This window comes from Anas platyrhynchos, chromosome 6 (genome assembly GCF_047663525.1).
Source record: "Anas platyrhynchos isolate ZD024472 breed Pekin duck chromosome 6, IASCAAS_PekinDuck_T2T, whole genome shotgun sequence".
NCBI lineage: Eukaryota > Metazoa > Chordata > Aves > Anseriformes > Anatidae > Anas > Anas platyrhynchos.
This window is the reverse complement of record NC_092592.1, coordinates 29,346,642-29,367,484: the sequence shown is the minus strand read 5'-3', so window position 1 is coordinate 29,367,484 and position 20,843 is coordinate 29,346,642. Positions and strand designations below refer to the sequence as shown.

Sequence of the window (20,843 nt, the reverse complement as noted above, 5' to 3'; positions counted from 1 at the left end):
CAAGCTTTTGCCTCCTCACACTTTCTTCCCCAAAATAACTTAAGCAGAATGGGTCAAAGAAGTTAAGAAAGAGATGGAGGAAGAAGCAAATAACTCAAACCCACGGGAACAACAAATGGTTGGCAAAATGAGTACACACACGTATTTACCAATCCAGCCTTTTCAAGTTCTTCCTGCCCTGCAGAAGAATAGCTTTAAAGAAGATAAAAAACACCACCACACACAAAAAAAATAAATAAAAAAAAAAAAAATTAAAGAAATTCCCCCTACCTGGCTTAAAATCTACTGCAGGACAGCACAAGCAGTTAAAAAAGCTATAAGCTCAAAGACTAATGAGGATTACAAACCATAAAGCTTCCCCTAGGAATCTTTGTGTATCTTGGAATGATACATCTTGAAAATCAAAGTCCCAAGATCATACATGGCTGATGTCTAATCATCAAAACTTACAGTTTCCCAGAGCAGCAAGATGACAAAATTCATTTGCGTTTCTTCTTTTTCTTTCTGAAAGGGGAAGCCGAGTGGGAGGCAGCAAAACCAGCGCCTGACTGCATAGCAGGACAACAGCAACACACAAAAGAAATTTGTGGCCACAAACCTCCAAGAACTAGTTCTGATCACTGGCTGTTCCCATTCCACATCAGTACAGGAGACCTCATATGAAGCGACCTGCACTGAAGAGAGCACCCAATCCCTCAAAGTTTTGGATACCAAGTCTCCAGGTGGAAAGTCAGAGCCTTACAAAGTCTCCTGGGAGAAGGCAACCTGTTCATCTGGCAGGAAACAAATCATTTTCCCTCAGGCTTTACCTTCTTCCTGAGGTTTGTTGTATGTGGCAGGGAACGTGCACAAAGTTGCTGAGGAGGCCTAGGACAGAGAATCAGCATCTTCCCTAAGGGTCACTCAGCAAGGAATCAAGAGCACCAAGTAAGCTATGCTTGCAGCGATCTCATTTTCTGCTGCCACTCCATCAGACAGGGGCAATCATTAGAATTGAGCATCTGCAGTTTGATACAGCCTGAATGGCTGAACTTTAGGGGATAAGGCCAAGACGGGTAACCTTAAGGAAATAAAAAGATCATAGGGTCACAACATAATGCTGAGTGAAGTATTTGCAAAGTTTAATGTATAATGTAACCATACCAGAGAAAAATAGCATTTACTCCTAAGAGTGCTGGTGCAAAGAAAGGAGAAAAAAAATCAGACATGCTTGAACACAAGAGCCAAATGGGAGTCTGGCAGCTGTAGCAGGAGGCAGTAAGTAGAATCACTGCAATCTCAAGCAATCTGTATGGGTTACACAGAATAATCATCTCATTGTGTTTCTACAAATCACCAATTCCACCAAGTGCTGAGGCTAACAAGGCTCCTGTCGATACCAGTGGTTTCACACACAGGAATTCAATACTTGGAGAATCAACCTCCATCAGTATTATCCAAGGACACTAAGAAAAAAAAAAATACTCACATGGGAGTGGCTCCTGTTCCCTCAACTCCTACCCCCAGGTAATCCCTACCCTGAGCAGCTGTAGGTGCAGCTTGCGGTGAGAAGTTTCTGACAATTTCCTCCCAGATAAACACCAACTCAACGTGTTTTGCAGAAGCACGTTCGTTTCTGTGAGCCTTCTGCTGAAACGTAAGCCATCCTCCCAGTCCTCGGCCAAGTGCCAGGAGAAATCGACCGTCATATGGTGCAGAGCAAAGTGTGGGATGATGTAGCTAAGGCTTGGAGGTTGAACTACTCAGGCTTCCAACACCCACAGCTCCCGGGCAGCTCTTTCTGTCATACACTTTGCAAAAACCCAAGCGTATTAAAGGCTTGTGAGAGTCACATCGGCTGGCCCCCAACCCCGCACAGCCTGGGGAATGAAGATACTGCAAGTCCTCAGAGAACTCCACGGCAGGGCTTCCCCAGAGCTCTTTCACACAGTACTGCAGAGATTTCTTTTTCCCCTGTGAAATTAGCATCAGCAGCAACACAAAGGATTTCAGAGCAGTCCCTGGAAAGCACAGTACTGCACTAACTACCATACCCCAGAGGGGAAAGGAGCCTCACATTTTGCTAAAAACTTTTCTCCTGAGCTTACTTGGCCAGTTAATAAACCAGTTCCCAAACTTGGGATCAAAGGAACATTGTCAGCTCTGTCATCTCCAGTTACCATGAAGCAGCCACATGCAGCTGACACACTCACTTGGCTGATCAGTCAGCTTCTGTAAGGAGTTACCATTCCTCAGAAACTTCCTTTGTGCCTTCCCAACAGCAGCAAGTTGGCTAAATATTACACCAAATTTAATTAGTTAATACAAGAACCTGTTTGACATCACACTGAGATAAGGCAAGGTTGCTCCAGCAACAATCATTTACATTGTCTCTGATGAGAGACAGTAGCTCCTTAAATCATTCAAACCTGACTGCAAGACCACATCTTACAAACCCCTAAAGCTTCAGTGTTCAATTACCAAATCCTTTGCTCAAAGATCAGGAAAATTGTCTTCCTCTAGGGAACTATGATAATGAATCAGTAAGAACACAGATATACCACCATTTTCTAGAGCAGAGGAAATCAGAACTCTTTGACTAGTGTCCCCGAGACCCTCTTTGATGCTAAGCGTCCTCTCTTCTTGCAGACGTTTGATCCCTGTGGGCACACTGGAATCCAAACGGTGACAGAGGAGCGCAAGATAATGACGACTGTAGACAGTCACCAACTCGTGGCAGTGTCACAAAACCCTTGTTGCCAGCAAAGTGACAAAAACAAATCAGCATCCAACACTTCATAGAAGTTGTCTGGTTTGGGGTATTGTTTTTGTATATTTTTTTTTTCTATTGAACCAGAGTATTATATGTTGCTACAGCCACCAGTGTTTAGGAGAGTAATGGTACTTCGATGGGCAGAAACTCCTAAAACAGAGCAATTAAGGAACATCTTGGAAAAAATAAATAAAATTAGTGCCTCTAGAAATCAATCTTCAAACTGCAGCAAGACAGATATGTCAGAATAATGAACCGACATCACAGCCCTGTATATCAAAGTCATCTTGACACCAAGAACTTCACATATTCAGACAGGCCTTAGATATCCCCATGTATAAAGGCAGCTGGCCAGAGCCTAGGGACTTGTAGGTGAGCAGTGCAGGAGAAGGAACAAGTAATCAGAGACAACAGGTCAGGCCCTACAGCAAAGGGCTGGTCTGGATGAAGGCGAGAGAGGTTCCTCTGACTTGCTTTCTGGAACGGGTCCCAACACATCAGATGTATCTGGATGAGCATCATCATTGATCTCAGTCAATATGAAGATGCAGACCATGGAGATTTGGGAGAAAAGAGAGGCTCTATAACGTCTTTTAGCCTACAGATGCTTAAAGCATACAGTTCTGCTGCTCAGAACACAGATTTTTATCCTCAGGAGTGACACTGCTGCTCACTGTCTCAGAATCTCCTAAGTTAAAATAATAATAATAATAATAATAATAATAATAAAAACACTTCTCTCCTTAGCTCTTCAGAGCAAACAGCGGGCTCTTGTATAAGAGACAGAGTCAGTTTTATAGCATCCTAGCAGCCTTCCAACAGGAGATAGCCCTCCCCCAGGTATGGTTCTGACATTTCAATCCCACAAAAACCCTTATTCCACTCCCACACCTCCACAGCAGGTGATACTCACTGTGTGTGAAGAATCCCCTTCTGTGCCAGCATGCTGTGAAAGCAGCCCAAGCAGCAAGAGTTCTGCCAAAACCAGAATCCACGCACAAAAGGCAAACAGTAATTTGCACTTCAACAAGCACAAACTTTTGGAGAGCTAGCCAGAATTCACCAAAAGCATTCCTAGTGCAAGGTCCCATCGAGTTCTTCACAATACCCCCACACACCTCCATTCTGCTCCCAAACCCTTTTCTCCTGAGGACTGATCCTAGGCGATTTCACCAAGCTTCTTTTCCCTCTCCCCTCCCAGTCTGTTCCTTTGCGCAAACAAGGCCCCCCCTTTCCTTTTATATGCCTTTGCCTACACAGAGGACTAAGCTGCTGGTGACCAGGATAGAATTCCCTCAGGTCCTTTGGTTAGCCCTTTTCTGTGGTTTGCAACTGTCAAGTCCTTTGTCATAGGACTTTTCAGAAACAGCCCAGGTTGAGGTACACAACACTTTACAACTCAGCTGGGGAAAAGTGAGCAAAGTTCACGCAATAAACTCGAGGATATTGAAGCTCTTGGGACCTCCTTCCAAAAGCAGCAGTGTAAGATGCATCTTCAACACCGGATCTCTAGAAAATCTCCTAGGCAGAGAGTAAACACTAAAGCAGAATTATAACACAGGCAAGAACAGTAATGCCAGTTTACTAAATATGGGGATCTGCACTGTTCCTTACAACAACCAGTCCCAGCTGGAAGTTATGTTTGCACCAAAAGTTCACTGACAAAAACTTTTGCCCCAGCAGCCAGACTTTGACACTGCCCCAAGATCCTGGAAAAGGACAGCTACAAAGTATGAGATCTCTCCACCCTGACAAGACTACTTGTTTAAAGATAATTTGATGTTCAGTGGATCACCCAGTGTTTTAAAAAATATGTAACTAGTCCCACAGAAACATAAACAAAGCCAGACCATGGGTCCATTTAACCACTATCTTGCTTTCCAGCAGTGGCCACAGACACCTAAGGAAAAAAGAGGTCAGGCTAAGTATACAATACCATCAGCCCCAATACTCTCCACATTATCTGTTATTTGCAATTAATGTCTGGATCACAGATATTTATCATCCCCCAATCCCATATGAACCTGTCCACCTGCCCCATGAAGTCACAGGTCACAGACAAGCCCGTCACAAGCAAGTCAGTTATCACACAAATTCCTTCCTCTCAGCTGAGCAAAAATAATGTGCCACAGCCAAGCAAATGGGGTTAACTCGTATTTTGTGGTAACATTTTGCTACCAGTTTACCAACAGTCAGTTACCACAGCTCAAGGAGCTCACCGGTACCTTCAGAGAACAGCCGGTGATCTGCCCGCCCCCACAGTGGAGCCTTTTATGTTTGTGTTGCCTCAGCAAAAACTCAATTCAGAAACAAAAACCACTTTCACCCCCTTAATACAAGCAAACATTTTGCTATTTATTTAGAGCCCGAAGAAATGCAGCAAGAAAAAACAAAAGCACAAAAGCACTTGCTAATTATTCCTTTTCCAGATAATTAACCCAGGCACATATTTGCAAGTTTGCATTTTTTTTTTCAAAGACACAGAGATTGAGCATATGAATGCCCTTAGTTTTATGTTGAGGCTTACAGCCTCTCTTGCTGCCAGTAAATTACTGGAGGAAAAAAAAAAATCCTGTTGCTGAGGAAAATGACCATAAAACAACAGCGCACTACTTGGCTACAAGAGGAGAATGACTGGATGGGAGCAGGAGAAAACATCCCTAGCAATACTGGATTTGCATTATTTTGGGGTCAGCTTTAATCCCAAGAGGGTAAAGGGATCAGAGCAGTGCATGAGAAGTGAAATTCAGGGCTGGGTAACATCCAGCCCTCAGCACGCTTCCCTCAGGCTGTGAGGGGAGAGCAGGCCGAGGCAGATGCACATGTGGTTGCTATGGAGCCAGGGCTTGGAGGGGATGCAGAGCACCGCACAATGCCTCAATGGAGGGATACGATTAACCCACAAAGTGCCTCTCTCAAAACCTCCCTGGCCAGCTAAATTCATGTTTTAAGCACGTTAAGAGAGTTCCTTTAATTACCCAAGAATTCCCATCAAGGGATGGAGGCAGAGGACCCAAATCTTCTGGGACGCCAAGGGTCTCTGAGACACTTTGCTGACCCACAGCTGGCTCAGGGGTCTGTGAGCATGGGGGAAAAGGGCTAAGAACATGTTCAATTTTTAATTTTAACAGTGACAAAGGCTTGCTAAACTCTGATTTTGTCACCATTTCAAAAAAATGACGCCTGTATTTCAGTTCCATGGGAGGGGAAAAAAAAAAAAAAAAGACATAAAGGCTAAGTAACCACGATTTTTGAAAGGCCCAGAAAAGTACAGTCATGGCACATATGCAGCTCTCCCAATTCCTAGATAAGTACCTCAACTAGGCTGCTGCCTGTCAGCTCTGTGCTCACTCCTCTCCCAGGCACCAGCTATTTCCTGCAGCTCTGAGCACCTTCCTCATTCACTGAGGGCTGCAAGGCTCTCAGCACTTCAGAGTCCTTCATCAAAACCCAGATCCACTGAATGCCCTCCTACCCTATAGCAGACACTTCCTGATAGCTGGATCGTCCTGACCACAGTGACAAGACTGGGCATCCTGTGGCACAAGTTACCTTGAAATCCTGAGCAGAGGCTGATGCTGGCAACCTTGCTGGTTTCTGTCAGTCCCCCACAGATAACACTATATGAATACAATCAAGTTTGGGTTGGTCGGTTTTGTTTTAAATCATCCCACTTTTCCTCCTCCTCCCCCTCCAGATTCCATGTGTAAAAAGTTCAGATTGGCAGGTAGGAGTTGGCAGTATCTGCTTGGGATGAGGTTTATCAGTTTGTCAAGCGATGAACAACATACAGAAGAAGGGAGTGGAGACATGCCTTGCCTTGTAAGGGAAAGAGCTGAGACTGACACAAAACAGCCATCTGCTAAGGAAAATAAGCAAGGATTGGAGGGATTAGAGGATGGAGGTGGACAAGGGTAGAGGACCATGCTTTGCAGCATTTCATCTCTGCAAACTGTCCTTATAGGTCAATACTCTGCCAGGTCCAGGGGAGGAAAAAGCAATTACCAGAGATCCATGAAGAGGTTTATTTATCCTAAGATGATAAACATGGGCCATCAATCACCAATGAATTCCAAACATCCACATGTAGATCCATGTGTGAATTTGAAATGTTCAAAGAGCACTGAAGTCCTAGGAACCCTGAGCAAAAGCCTTCCTCAATGCCACACACCTTGACATTTTTGGACTTCTCCTACCCAACAGCATCATTCAACACTATAAAATAGTCATCACACTCAATGTGAGTGCACAAAACTTATATGGGCAACAACAGGGATGAAGCTTGCAAAGGACATGCTACTCACACACTTTGCTTCCAAGACTAAACAAGGAGGAACTTCTCAAAAGAGAAGCAAAGAATTTAGGGGTGGAAAGAAGACTCTGGTGTACCAGATAGATGGTGAAAAAAAAAAAAAAGAGAGGGAAAAAAAACAGTGCCAGACACATTTGAGCTGATGACTGAAGTCATAAAGCACATTTCATGGACCATCCCACCAGCGCTTCCAAGAGATTACAAGAGGCAGCTGCTTTTCCAACTCCCTGCAGAGTTTCCCAGCATTGTGTGTGTGTGTGTGTGTGTGTGTGTGCGTGTGTGTGTAGATAATCAAAGTTTCTATTTTCTCCTGCCTACTTAAGACAGTCTTTCAGCGTGCATCCTCCTACACTGCTATTTTTACCTGCTCCTAATCAGTGTGTTCTCAAACATCGAGGCTCAAAGAAGAGCAGTTCAACTCCTTCAGAGCACAGCCCACGACACTGAGTAATACCTGCACGGCAGCCCTTCTCCCAACACCCAGGGCATCGTGCCTTGTACAGCACTGGGAAGAGGATATGGACACACAAAAGAAAAAAGCTGGGTTAGCTTTTTCACTGTATTGTTTTCTCCTGTCTTTTTTCCTCTTCTCCCACCATAAAACTTTTCCCTAATAATGTTTTGCAGGACAGAGAGAACTGTCCTCAAGCCTCAGAGTGCTCCCATACAGTGGGGAAGCCCAGCTGCTGCAGTGGAGACCTTCTACATGTATCATCTTCCAGCCTGAGCTAAGAAAGGCTAAGAAAGGCCACTGGCTAACAAATATCCTTAGAAGAAGAAAAGCAGGATGGGGGGCTAGGACAGAGAACCAAATGCCAAACCCAACTCAACAAGGGACAACAGGCTAGAAGTGAGTTTTGCTCACACAATACAGAAGATTTGTATCAAAAGTCAAGGAAGCGTGGACTCTTGGCTACTGCAAGGAGCAATACTGCACAGCCTGTAGGAAAAATAAAATAAAATAAAATATTCAATTTTTGAGAATACATTTGAAAAAGGATCTGATTTCTGATCTCTGCCTCCAAGAGAGCAGAACAAGAAAGCACAAGCTGAGAGGGGTGTTATCCCTCCCAATCTCAGCCAGAGTCCTGGCTAGCACTGCAAACAGATTTGTGGCAGTCTGAGCCAGGTGTTGCCCTGCTTTCTCTACTCGTTGCCAGCTGTATCAGTCTGAGCCCAGATGCTTTACCACAGGCCTTGAGAAAAATTCCCATTGCAGTCTGGCCATGTTAGGTCACGGATGCTGAGAAATCAGCATGGCAAACAGCCTGCTTTTAAACTCCTGTTTAGAGGCTGGCAAGATACTGCAAAGCTTACCATTCCCAGGGTTTCACCATCCTGCACTCTTGCTCTGAAAACACATTAAATTCCTTCCCCGGTTTTCAAGAATAGACAGAACTTCCCTTGAAATAGACCTTAATTCATCTGATTTTGCAAAGCCTTTCTTCTCTTTCATCAGCATAAAGAAATAATTGCAAAGGAACCAAGATCCAAAGCTCCTAGATGACACATCTGTAACAGAGAACTGGCTCCAGTGCCCAAAACCCAACCACAAAGTCTTTGAAGACAGCCCTGGTAAGAGATGTGACCTGGTCCTTGCTGGCCACGTTAGATCAGCCACAAGTACCACATTTGAGAAAGGTGGCATCTTTGTCTGCACACAAATGCTCTGAGCAAATCTCAGCCTCCTGTCAACACACACTATTTAAACCTCTGACATTTTAAAAGTTGACCCTATGGATTGATTGCAAGCAGTTCAATATAAACATTCAGCACATGATACTTGATACTTAAACTTCCTAGCTTAGATTATAAGAGTTGACAGATTTATTTATGACTGCAACTGATTGGAAAGTATTTTGTGCTTCCAATTCAAGTTTCAACGTTTCCCCTATTTTTGTACACATTTGTCATACACTTTTTTAAAATTGCTCAAAATATTTAAAACTTTTTCCAACACTGCGCAATCAAAACCCAAAGCAATTTCCTAAGAAAAAGCCATAACACACTCTGTTATAAAGTCCTTTGACTAAAATTGAAGCTTCCCAAGAAATTTTCTATTTTTCTTAGAAAAATCGATTACACTGATCACAAAATTACTATTGATGTATTTTTCATTCTCATCTCCATAAGACTTCTGGTATTGGTTTTAGTTCTAGTTTTGAAGTGGGAATAGGTATGGCTTAAATAAAGATTCAATTTAATATTTTTCATAAAACCAGTAAACAGTCCTACTAAAATATTAGTCCTACTAAAAGGTTATTTTTAATATTTTTCAATGATGCCACCTAAAAATAAAAAAAAAAAATCAAAGCTACTGTCACTTTAGATTACATATTAATAAAGCATTTTAATAGCTTTTCATTGTGCCTTCCTTTTTTCTTCCTCCGTCTAGCTGCAAAAAGAACAAAGCAATTTTGGGGAAGACACTTCGACATCAATTTTTAATATATAGTTTCCTAACAAAATATTAACACTTCTTACTGCAATTTACCTTCCTATGAACACCAACACCAGCAAGGGAACATGTCCAAGATCAGCCCAGATGAATTCACTCTGCTTCACTTGGGTTCTCCTTTGCTCCAGCTCTTGGTCATTTCTCAGTCAGCTCAGAGATCAACCCCTGACTTCCTCCAAGGAGGCTCTCCCAGTGCTCTCTTGCCCAAACCAAAACAAAGAGGCAGCAGTCTGCATGCTTCAAACTCTTTACCATTGCATTAAATGAGAATTTACGTAAGTGATGGCAGGATAACACCACTGAAAGACTACACTTAACTTGCAGGACAGTATCTCAAGAGATCAGAAGTCACACGGGTAACATTACAATCTCTAGGCATCTTTTTATACTTTCTCTTTGTATTCAGGGCTTCCTGCAGCTGTAACATGGATGCAAGGAACTGCATGGGGACAGAGCCCTCCCCCAGGCACCTGACCCAAATCAGACCCAGCTGGCTACACCTAAGTTAGGAGCAACCAGCAATCCATGCCTGGGAGCAGATCATTTTCCCCTCTGTGTCCTTATCTTTGCAGTTTGGAGTAGGGAAAACAAGCAAGAAACACTTTATTCTGTCACATTCCCAGAAACATGCACATAAATATGTAAAACAAACTAGACGTCATCTGGAAATTCAGAAGAGCTGGGCAATATCTTTGCTGAGACAATCCCCCCGTAAGTGCATTTCACAGCCTAAGACTATACTGAAAGTGAAAGCTAAAGAAAGATGAGTCAACTCCTGTTTATTTTTTCAGTAAGCAAGGCTTCAGACCAAGCCTTGGGTGGCTGCAATTACATCATACCCTCTTACTGTGATGAGCAAAATCTGTTTTGTAGCAAGTGGAAACAGGCTGATAATGTCTGATGGCAAAACATAAGTAGTAAGCACCAGAAGCAAGTGTTGCAGATAAACAAGAAGGAGGTGTTTCTACCAGGATGGATCTGCTACCAGCAGATAGAGGGGTCAGGTTGGCATGTTCACTCAACACATAATCTGCTTGGATCCCTCTATTTTTAGTCCAGAAAGTTTACATATAGCTTCTATCCTTGAAATCCAATTAATCTATTTACTACCACCAGTTCTCTCCAACAAACCTTTATATTGCAGTGCAAGCTGTTTTACTACAAAGCCTTGCCTCTGAGCTGAAGGGGGTTTATTTCTCACAGTAGGTTCTTACACTATCCAAAACCAATGACAAATCCAAATATCCCCTCTATGCAGTCACTGTGGCATATGTTTATTACCACCAGAAAAACACCTCTGAAGTTAAACAGGGCTGTGAGGTTCAAGATTTTTCCCATGTTGTGAAAGCAGATCTCTCTTCAAGCTCCTCCATGGATGTCAATGCCTCACTGTCCGTATAATCAATGGGAGCCTGGCCAACAGTGGCCAAGTGCAGGCTGACCAAGCAGTTTTGACACTGCCTATCAGCAAGTCCCGATTTGGGTGCCAATTTCCGTAGCCCTCCTAGACTTGGACATCACCTGCCATCCCTACTCCCACCTTTCCCCACTTTCCTGCTTGGCTCCCAAGTGGCTCTCCTCCCTTAACCACCATTATTCAGACCCCAGCAGTTCCCTCTCCCTGCCCTTTCCTCAGTACATCTCCCCTTGTCTGGGGACCATCAGCCACCTTCTGCTCAGAACTGTTAGTCACAAGCAGAAGAATTATTGGCATTTTCTCTTCCTGTTGTATTTTCTTTATGGGTGAAATACCTGAGGGAGATTGAAGTCAGCTCTGGCCCCCTGGTGCTCTCCTCACCTCTGCCTGGTTCTGAGGTTGGCTGCTCAAAGCCAGCTGAAACAACAGCTCGCCCTGGGAAGCACCTGCCTCCTCTTACCCCCCGCAGCACTCTACCAATTTCCCTCCTACCCCCTGGTGCCCTGGGGCCCCATCCCACCAGCAGCCAGGGAGCCCAGCTGAGACCACTGATTCCTCCCCAGACACTGCTGTGAGGCTGATCAGCTAATCAAGCTGTGCAAAGCCCTGGGGAAGCTTAGAGTCATCCCTGAGGATGTATGCCAGCCATGAGGATACATGGAGAAAAATCTTCCACAATACTTCCTTCTCTTACACAACTTTCTCACAAGAGCCACATTTTACTCCGTCTGATGTATTCTCTGTATCTGTAGCTCTTGTTCCACAAACAAGCTCGTACACATTCTTGCCTAGGAGAGGCACTGTTGAATTCACAAACCTTGCCTAGAGCTGGTGTCCCTGAATTAGAAAAATCCCCCTAGAAAGCAACGCGGGTTATAGATGTTCTTAGGTATCACAGGTTGAAAACATTGTTCGCCCTCCTGTCATGTGCTACCTGCATTATGTGAGGCAACAACCAGCAGCCCCGGTATGTGGCACCACGTTCCTGATCAGCTCACAAACAAAGTGAGCTCAGATTGGAGCCATTCAGATTTCTGCCTGACTGTGCCTTTTACTGATGCCTTCCAAAAGTTCTTTAAAGACAAGCTGCAGTCTCATGGATCACAGCAAGCACAGAACAAACCTCTCTGGTACAAAAGGTAAGAGACAGTTAAATGGTCCAAGGGTGAACTGTCCATATTTTGTGTCTGAAGGATGGAGAAAGGCTGGGCAGCTGCATCTCTCCTTTTCCATTACATTACTGCTGCTTCTTCCTCTCTGGATGGGCAGGGGTAACTCATCAGCGGGATTTTAAAAACAAGACTGGACTAATACTTCCTTCTCCAGTAGATTATCTACAAATAAATAACATGTAGACTAATGCCCTCTCAACAAGGTTAAGGTGGTGTATCTATTCGCTTGAATATTACTACCACTTAATCCACTTTTATGACAGTTTAATGCTAGATGCTATTTTAAGACCGTTCTTCAGTTAGCATATATAGGAGAGGCATTATTAGCAATTTTCTTTCCATTCTTATTTAATGAAGTTTAAACATTTTTCCGGGAATCTAGGATTCATATGTAGCCCTGGGCTTGTTCTGCCCTTGCTCATATTGGTTTTGCCTGATCCTCCTCAGAATCACTCTCGACTTTGCTAGATCTGAGAGCTGCATGCAGTCCGACTTCATCCCACGGCAGGGTCTGCAAGGTGCAATAAAACCTCTCATTTCCAGGTGAAGTTGAGGGTTTCCCCTCCCACCAACTTTCTGCAGCCCACACTCTTTGGCTCCTGAACAAAGATTCAGATGTTTGGCTCCTGCAGTTAGAAAGCTAGTCATCCTAATCCAGGTGATTTTGGACATGACTAACGTGGTTTTTTGCAATTTGCCAGGTCACCTTAAGCTTTTCCAGTCTAAGATTTGCAGCTAGGAGTTCCTCCTCTAGCTCCATACCCCGTAAACCAGAACAATAATAGCACTTCTGCTTCCTACTTCAATCTCCTTCTCAAAGAGTTTCTAACTTATAATCAAACAGCATTTATATGCGTATTACGTACATCTCCAGGTGCGGATTCATGAATTAAATCTTTCATAATACCTCAGGAGACATGCAAATATGAAAATACTTGCTTTGGACTTCGGATAGAGAGTTTCAGCAGGAAAATTAAATAAAATAGGAAAAACACTGGGAGGAGGAAGAAAACATGCTGGCTGGCAGTAACAAACAAGCACACCTTACAATCTTTTCCCAGTTGCTTGGCGCACCAGAGAGCGAGGGATGGGGTAGTTGGGCAAGTCGCTTGATGGGATGCTTCCAGAATGGTATTTTTAGGTTGATAAGGGGAACCTCCGGTATACTCCCACATCTTCACTATCCTGTGCCAGTATTACATGCCCTGAATAAAATCCAGGGATACTTCAGACAACTTCTACTCCATCTAAAGGGATTAGCAGAAAAAACAATTGCTGAAACGAAGAGAGACCTTTACCTTCATGACACTTTTATTTGCTACGTCCATAAATAAAACAGGTCAGGGTCTATTTGCTGGCACATCAAGGTTTGCCTCCACCTGGCTAAACTTTCCTCCTCCCCAAGACAAAGTGATCTCACCCATGCTGCCAAAGAGAACCATCTTTGGGCCATCCTGTCCCCTAAACCAGGCCTGACTTTGTCTGGAAGGATGTTCAATAGCAGGGGACAGAGCCATGCTGTGGGGACACCAACAGCAAAACCAGCACACAAAGCCGACAGCCAGGGCAACCTCGGCACTGCTTGGAAAGCAAAAAGATAAGGGTGAGAGCTGGGGTCCCACAGGCAGAATTTGCCATCATTCATGAGCCCACAGCCACAAAGCAACCTGAGCACAGTCACCAGATTCAAGCCAAACCTTTGACAGGTTTGCATCTGTCCTAGCAAAAAATCTGGTCCACAGAGAGTGAAGTGCCCTGCCCAGATTTCTTTGGCAAGAACCACCAGGTGATGCCTGAAGAGGACAAATAAGCCAGTCACAGGAAAGAAGGCAGCAGCACGACAAGGTTGTTCTGCTCAAGCAGCAGCAACTGCAGTCAGCCCTGTGGCTGGCTTTCCCAGAAACCTTTCCCTTTAAATGCAGTCCTCCCACTACAGGGAATCTGCCTCTGACAAAGAGAAATAACCTCTGTTCTGTTTCCTGGTTGTGCTTTGATAAAGAGAAGAGAGTTGAGCTAAGCAGTGGCAAGACCTGATCATCCTTCCCGCTTTCATTCTGCCCCTCAAATTAACAAAAATTACTTTTGAAAAACTGTCAAAAAAAGGAAAAGAAAGCCCACATGTAACTCTTCAGATAAAAACAATTTTGAAGTCTGACACATGTAGTTCTGCAGGCACAGTGGCTATTAATAATTCAACAGAATATTATAGTCATTACTATATTTTGCAATATCACAACAGCACGCTTTAGCAGAATTCCTCTCCAAATCTCATTGCAACTGCCATTAATAAATAAAATGCAATTCACTGTTTTAAATGTGTTGTTTAAAGGCTAAATATTTCATCAGAACTAATTCATTTTAAATAATCAGACTAGGACTCTCCTTGCAGCACCAGGAGAGATCTCCAGCTCCACACACTCTCCACATTTAGAAATGAAATTACGCTTCAAAAAGGAAGTCAGAAATTTAATTCAGCCGGAATATTTTAGATTACAACCCCCTGCAGACTGATGGGATCACAGCTACAAAGTCTCACAGCTTTCCTACGCTGTTTATGTGACCTGGGAAGATAAAAATTGGGGAAAAATTACAGTAGAATGGATTACATTTATTGCCTGCCTTAAACACTAGCCCACACCTGATTCTCAGCAGGTAGGAAAACAGCATCTTCATCCAAACCTCAGCTGCCAATCCTGCAAACAGCAGTGCCCAACCAGGATCTTTTCAGCAGTCTCAGAGGGCTTTGTAAAGAAGGACAGGTGCCTCTCTAGGAACACAGGGAACAGCCCGCCAGCTGTTAATGTACAGGCTAAAGGAGCAGCTGATGTTTCTCTGCCATGTACAAGCATGCACGTGAGCTCTACCCCCCTGCCTCCAAAGGCACACAAGTGTCCATTTCAGTTGCACCTTAGACTAGGAAGACGATGACCAAAATAAAAGCATTTGCCAAATACTTTCTTGGATCGAAAAAATGGGAACAAGTGATCTAGATCTGCAGTGATGCCCCCCTCCGTTCTTGAACCCAAACAGCCTCCCAGCCATAAAGGGGAAAAATATCACCAAACTTTTACTAAGACAATAACAAAAAAACACACTTCTGGCAGGTTGTGGTGTAACTGTTACCTCCTGGCCACCTCCAGAACAGCAAGCACTGTGCTGCTGACTGGCAGGCTGCTGTCAGCGGGGCCATCCCTGGGACTAAGGTAAAGCAACGCCACCTTACCTGCGGGGCCTGTGTGTCATCCACCGAGCCCACTGCTCCCACCCCCAACACGAGGATGGAAACACCACACCTTTGTTTCACCAATGCCATACCAAGACACAGCGTAATGCAGAAAACCAGAGTGAGAAGTATTTTCAAGCACAACTTTTTACAGTAAAATGGCAGTAAATAAAAAGGCTTGCATATCTTACAGCTCCTCTAAATTATGCTGAATTTATTTTTGTAAGTATATGACTATAAATGTTTCATTTTAACCTTTTAAAATTTAAAAAAATAATAATGCTTTTCTACACAAACATTCTTTAAAAATTAGTTTTTTTTAATCAGGACGCCAGCCTGGTCTGAGTCAGGACCTGGGGAGGGCTGTCAGGGTGGTGATGGGAGCTGGGGACTAAGCCCACGTTATTTGTCTCATCAGCCACCCCATACACATTCAAAAGCACCAAGCTGGGCAGCAAGCTATTTGCAAAACTGTGCACTATGTAAGCTGGATAGCACCAGGCACAGCTGTGCCACTGAGCCATGTCAGATACGTGACACTGGGAATAGACGGACTTTTGGTCCTGTCCAGCACATCCGATCTTATGTTCCTGGGCACAAGGCCAAAGCCCATTAAACTCAACAGAAATGCAAAGGATTCGCTGGCTTTGAATCTGTTCTTGTATGACAAGCAGCAGGAATGGCTGAAGGTATTTAACCCGTCAAGGAGAAGCGTTAATGGGAAGTGGCTAATAAACGCACCACCTTCGCTGCACCGCCTGCTTGTGCTTCAAGCCATTCAGCCTCAGAGCTAAGGAGCCTCAACTCCAGAGCCAAAGCTCAGATGACCTCTGGGAAAGCCAGCCAGGGGGACTCGAGCTTGTGGGAAGCCCAAACCCAGCCGCAGTGAAGGACCAGCACAGCACAGCTCAATCTGGCCACGGCCATTGGTGTGCCGTGCGAATATTGCTTGGTGGGACTTCACAGTTGAAGCCCTAATCAGCTGCACACTGGATCCACTTCCAAATGGCTGCTTTCCTGGACCACTCGACCCTTTCAAGAGGCAGCTCCACCGTGCAGGTCAATGGCTTGTAACACTTGGTAATTCATCAGAGCACTAATGCTTTTCTGGTTGCTCCCTGTGATGAAGCACAGGCTGAAGGACAGCCATGCAGACAGAAGAGGCTTCCAATTTCCATCCTGTCTAAGCCTGCCAGCAGCATAGAAGGGGGAAGCACACAGGACTAATTCTGCTCTTACTGACAGTCCACCAGTGTATCACCACTGACTTTGAAGATATTATTGTTGCTGTACTCCAGCATCAAGGTGATGAAAGAGAAGCCCTTGAAATAAAACATGCTGCTTTGGCAGAAACCATGGCTTCATCAAACCCGGATCCTTATCAAGGCAGGTGTTTTTGATGATACCAAGGATTTAAACCAAGCTCAAAAGTTTCATTCAAGAGAGCGTCAAATGGAGCCCAAAAGGGTTGCAGTTCTGATCTGACGTGCCAGGAGCCAGAACAGCATTTCCAGCCTGGCAAAGGGATCACTCACAGCACTTGGGCTGTCTGGCCAAGTCGGTGCACTACTCCAGCCAGCCAGAAATAAAATTTCCCATAGCAGCAATTTGTCCAGCAAGTACACAGGAGCCTGCAGTCCCAGCTCCAGGCTATAGCACAGAGCAATTCTTAAAAGTTTGTCTTGCTAGCTTATTACTTCTCCTCTCCTTCATCCTCCATCCAGGAAGGTGGTGGGGACCTCTCAAAACAGCCCCTCGTGAGCAGCAACGGCGTTTAGCACAGCAGTGAGCTGAGAGCACACAGTTGCCTGAAAGGCACTGAGAAATACCACACACAGTAGGAATCGGCACCCGTCCCTGCACAGGACCAGGATGAGCACAACAACATTTTGAATCTATTTTCACATTCAAAAAAAAAGTTTTCATTAGAAATAGCCCCGAAATACAGAGTCTTGGCAAGAGCAGCTCAGCAGTTCTCACCCTGCAACACCCAAATGATTGGTGGCCAGGAAACATCGATGTCCCTGTGACACAGACAAAAGCCAAGGCATTCTGGCTGACTTGCACTTGAACATCCATCCAGGCCTCCCACCGATGCAAGACAGAGTGATACTTGTCCACACTGTGGCAATATCTCAGTCTTCCTCCCTCAAGCTGCAGACTGAGTAATGGTCCCCACAATCAAAAAGAAAATAAAAACATTTCTTCTGTCCCAAGCTCAGGAGAATAGAAAACAAAACTCAGAAAGAATGAAAAATTAACGGCATGAAGCAAAGAGAGATACACAGAGAGCCACGCCGGCAAAACTAAGGCTACACACTGAAATGCTCCATTAGGATCCTGTTGGCACTAGTGTAAACCAAGCTGTCTGTGCAACATCAGCATAAAATCACCATGAGCTGAACAGCATCCCTTGAAAGGGTAACACATTTACTGACATCCTTCCCCTCCCTTCAGCTAATGGCAGGACAGACCATTTAACCAGTGGTCTAAAGCTTCAGCTTGCATGACAGCAATTTATACACCCTGGCAGGTGAGAATGAACCATTCAACTCCTTTGACCTAAATAAGTAGGGGAAAAGCCTCCTGACAGCATTGCTCTGCCCAGCTCGTCTGAGACACCTCCAAGCATTGCTCAGCCATGGCACGTCTAACCTGAATTGACCACATCCCAGCCTCTAACACACTGTCTCCACCTAATCTCTTTCCTCCCTTCTCTCCCCGTGGGGTTTACGCCTGGCCACAAAGCAGCACAGCATCAAAATACTGACTAGGCTGCCAGTAGCTGTGCCTGCCTTGCTCAGGGGTCATTTTTCTCCCCTCTTTTGGTGCTAATTCCTTCTGTTTGCTTTGTTCTCCAACCCTGCCCTAGGCAGCGGCTGCCATAGCAGAAGGATGCACCAGGAAAATTCATCAGTATAAGTCAAGCACAAGCCTGCCTCTGGAGGGAGAGCATTTAAATAAAGAATGAACCTGAAATAGCTACCAGCTTCCCTGTAGCCAGAACTATCTGTCAGCACAAATTCACCACAGGGGACCATCATATGCAGGAACAAAACCTCTTCTGGCCCCATGTTCAGGAGGAAGCAAGTAAAACTGACCGGCGTGCCAGCTCACAGACTGGCACGGACCAGCAGCAAGAAGACAGAAACAACAGAAAAGGCCACAACTGCTCCATCACAACAAATCCTCTGTAGGAACATCCACACTGCCTCCTTTTTTAGGGAGTTCACATTCTGTAGACGCAGACAAAATAAAATGGCAAGATTGTGCCATCACCTTTACATGCAGCATCCTTTAAAGGCAAGATTTGTCCAAGGTGCTGCACATACACCTGAGAAAAGGCATTCTTGCTCCCAAACCCTTCTCATTTTTCTACTTATCCCTCAATCACATAACTCCATGTGCATTTTTGAAAAATACTTTTGGCTCAGGACAGGAACAGTTATAAGCACAGACCCAGTTAACTGCCAGCTCTCCCAGTTTGCCACCACTGCCCCTGCTCTCCTGACCACTTAGATCTGTAGACAAGAGAACAGCAGAAATGAACCCAGGGAGGGCAAATGCTTTATGCCAGCTTCAAATTCAATATATGAATGACCATGTTCAGCCTTAGCAACTCGGTCTAGAACTGAGGGTTGCCAAGATCTTACCATGGCAGACAAAAAACACTCCTAATCCACACTAAAGGCTGACTGATACTGCCCAAAGGCACAGCAAGGGAAGGAGAAGGAAGAAACGTGCAGTGCCATGTGAAGGGATCAGCGCACACAGCGCACATCAGCTGCAGCAGGAGGGTGCAGGGAGGAAATGGAGGAAAAGCTGGCACAATGAGACCACAGCCCCAAATTATCTCTGGTTACACAGTAATTAGCTTTTCTAGTTGTTAGTTATATGCCTAGTTCTATAGCTACCAGTCACAGATCTCCTTCCACACATGTAGACACCTTTAAGTGATTGAAGTGGGATTTGAAAAAAAATTAGAGAGAGCCCAGGGAACTGCATTCTGCCCCTGCCATCCTCCTCTCACAAGCATCCACATGCAGCATTTTGATAGCACAGGAGCAGCCAGTCTTGTATTGGTGAGCCTATTAGTTACTACAGGCAATAAATGCAACAGACAACCCTGACAGTGTTTGGCAAGGTGTTTCCCCATGAGCCATGACATGGAGACAGCAGCCCTGCATGATATCACACGCACATCAGCTCATTTCTGCTTCTCACGCATGCCACAGGTCAGCTCATGCCTCCTGCTCTCACCTCCTCTACGGTGAGCAAGAAGAAGTCTCTGCAGCTCATCCAGCCCCCAGTCTGAAGACAGCCTCCACCAGTCAGTGACTTTCTTGCCTGCCAACCTTTGTCTCTGGGGAAGAAGGTGAAAATCTCCCATTTTACAGAAAACATGGGGCTTTCAAATGACCCAGTATTTCAATTTACCACGTACCATTCAATGTCATTCTTCAGTGTCAGGGTTAGACCCACCTCTTTCCCCTTTTTGTGAGTTTTCACTCCAACACCTTCTCCCCAACCTATTTATTGGCAATCTGCAGTAGCATTACAGGAAGCCCAAACTTAAAACAAAAGCAAAACACGCACACAGCGAAAAGTCACTAGAATATTCGCTTGGTGCAGCTCAGAAAGGCAGGCTTTGTCACTTGCAGTATGCAAGGCAGGAACAAGTAATGAAGATAATCTTTAATTAATTAAAAGCAAGGAAGGGTAGAATTGAGCCTGGAACAAAGAGATGCAGTACAAGCAAACTGAAAATGCTACACTGCCAGCGATGTTGCCTTTTGATTAAAGGAACAGTTTCCAGGCAGGCTGGCAAAAAACAACAGTGAACAATATTAATTAAGTAAATTAAGGCCTCCTCGGTGCTGATGCTGTAGCTGTGTTTAGGTTGCCTTCAGAAAGAAATAAAGCTTCAGCTTTGGATGCAACAGATCACGTTGCCTGTCTGCTTGTGTATTAGCAGGGGAGGGATAACTCTGAATTCAGTTCAAATTGGTCAACAGATTCCAATGGGGGGTGTCACAGACCATGAATTCCTGCAAGTTCAGTAAATCTAATCAGCTGGGTGGAGAAGCAGGTCCCAAGCTAACATCTGACCTGAACCACAAACCACCCAGTGTTGGTTCTCAGAGCTGGCAGGGCTCCAGCTGGTCACCGCACAGCCTATGGCTGGCCCTCAGCACACCTGTAGTGCTCAGCCAACCCACCGGGGTGGCTGTTGTCTCCTCCAGCTGAGCAGCAGAGGGTGTTGACAGAGATGAAAAAACACTGATAGATGACTTCTGGAAGATAAATCAGTTAAGGGATAATAGATTGCAAGTTTCTGTTGCTTAACAAGATGACTGGGCATTTTATTCATTTTCTGATCCTTTGGAGAGTAGGCAACCTCAAAAACACTTAGCAGAAATCATACAACACTGAAGTGCAACAGCCAGATCTTTCCCAGCTATATTCTGTACCCCACACTTCTTGACTGCCCTTCTGTTTAAGTTTCAGC

At 44.7% G+C, this 20,843-nt stretch overlaps 1 protein-coding gene across 4 annotated transcripts in view; it reads right to left on the bottom strand.

Moving 5' to 3' along the window:
- Positions 1–20,843, bottom strand: part of SORCS3 (sortilin related VPS10 domain containing receptor 3) — a 281,108-nt gene that overhangs the window by 248,908 nt on the left and 11,357 nt on the right. Inside the window, exon 1 of one of the 4 annotated variants that reach the window (XM_038181612.2) lies at positions 11,275–11,412. The exons of 2 other annotated variants lie outside the window; for them this stretch is intronic. The gene's annotated coding sequence lies outside the window, so the exon portion shown is untranslated. Of the gene's footprint in view, positions 1–11,274; positions 11,413–20,843 lie in introns of those variants that run through there. One more of the 4 variants, XM_038181613.2, reaches the window with a different exon arrangement.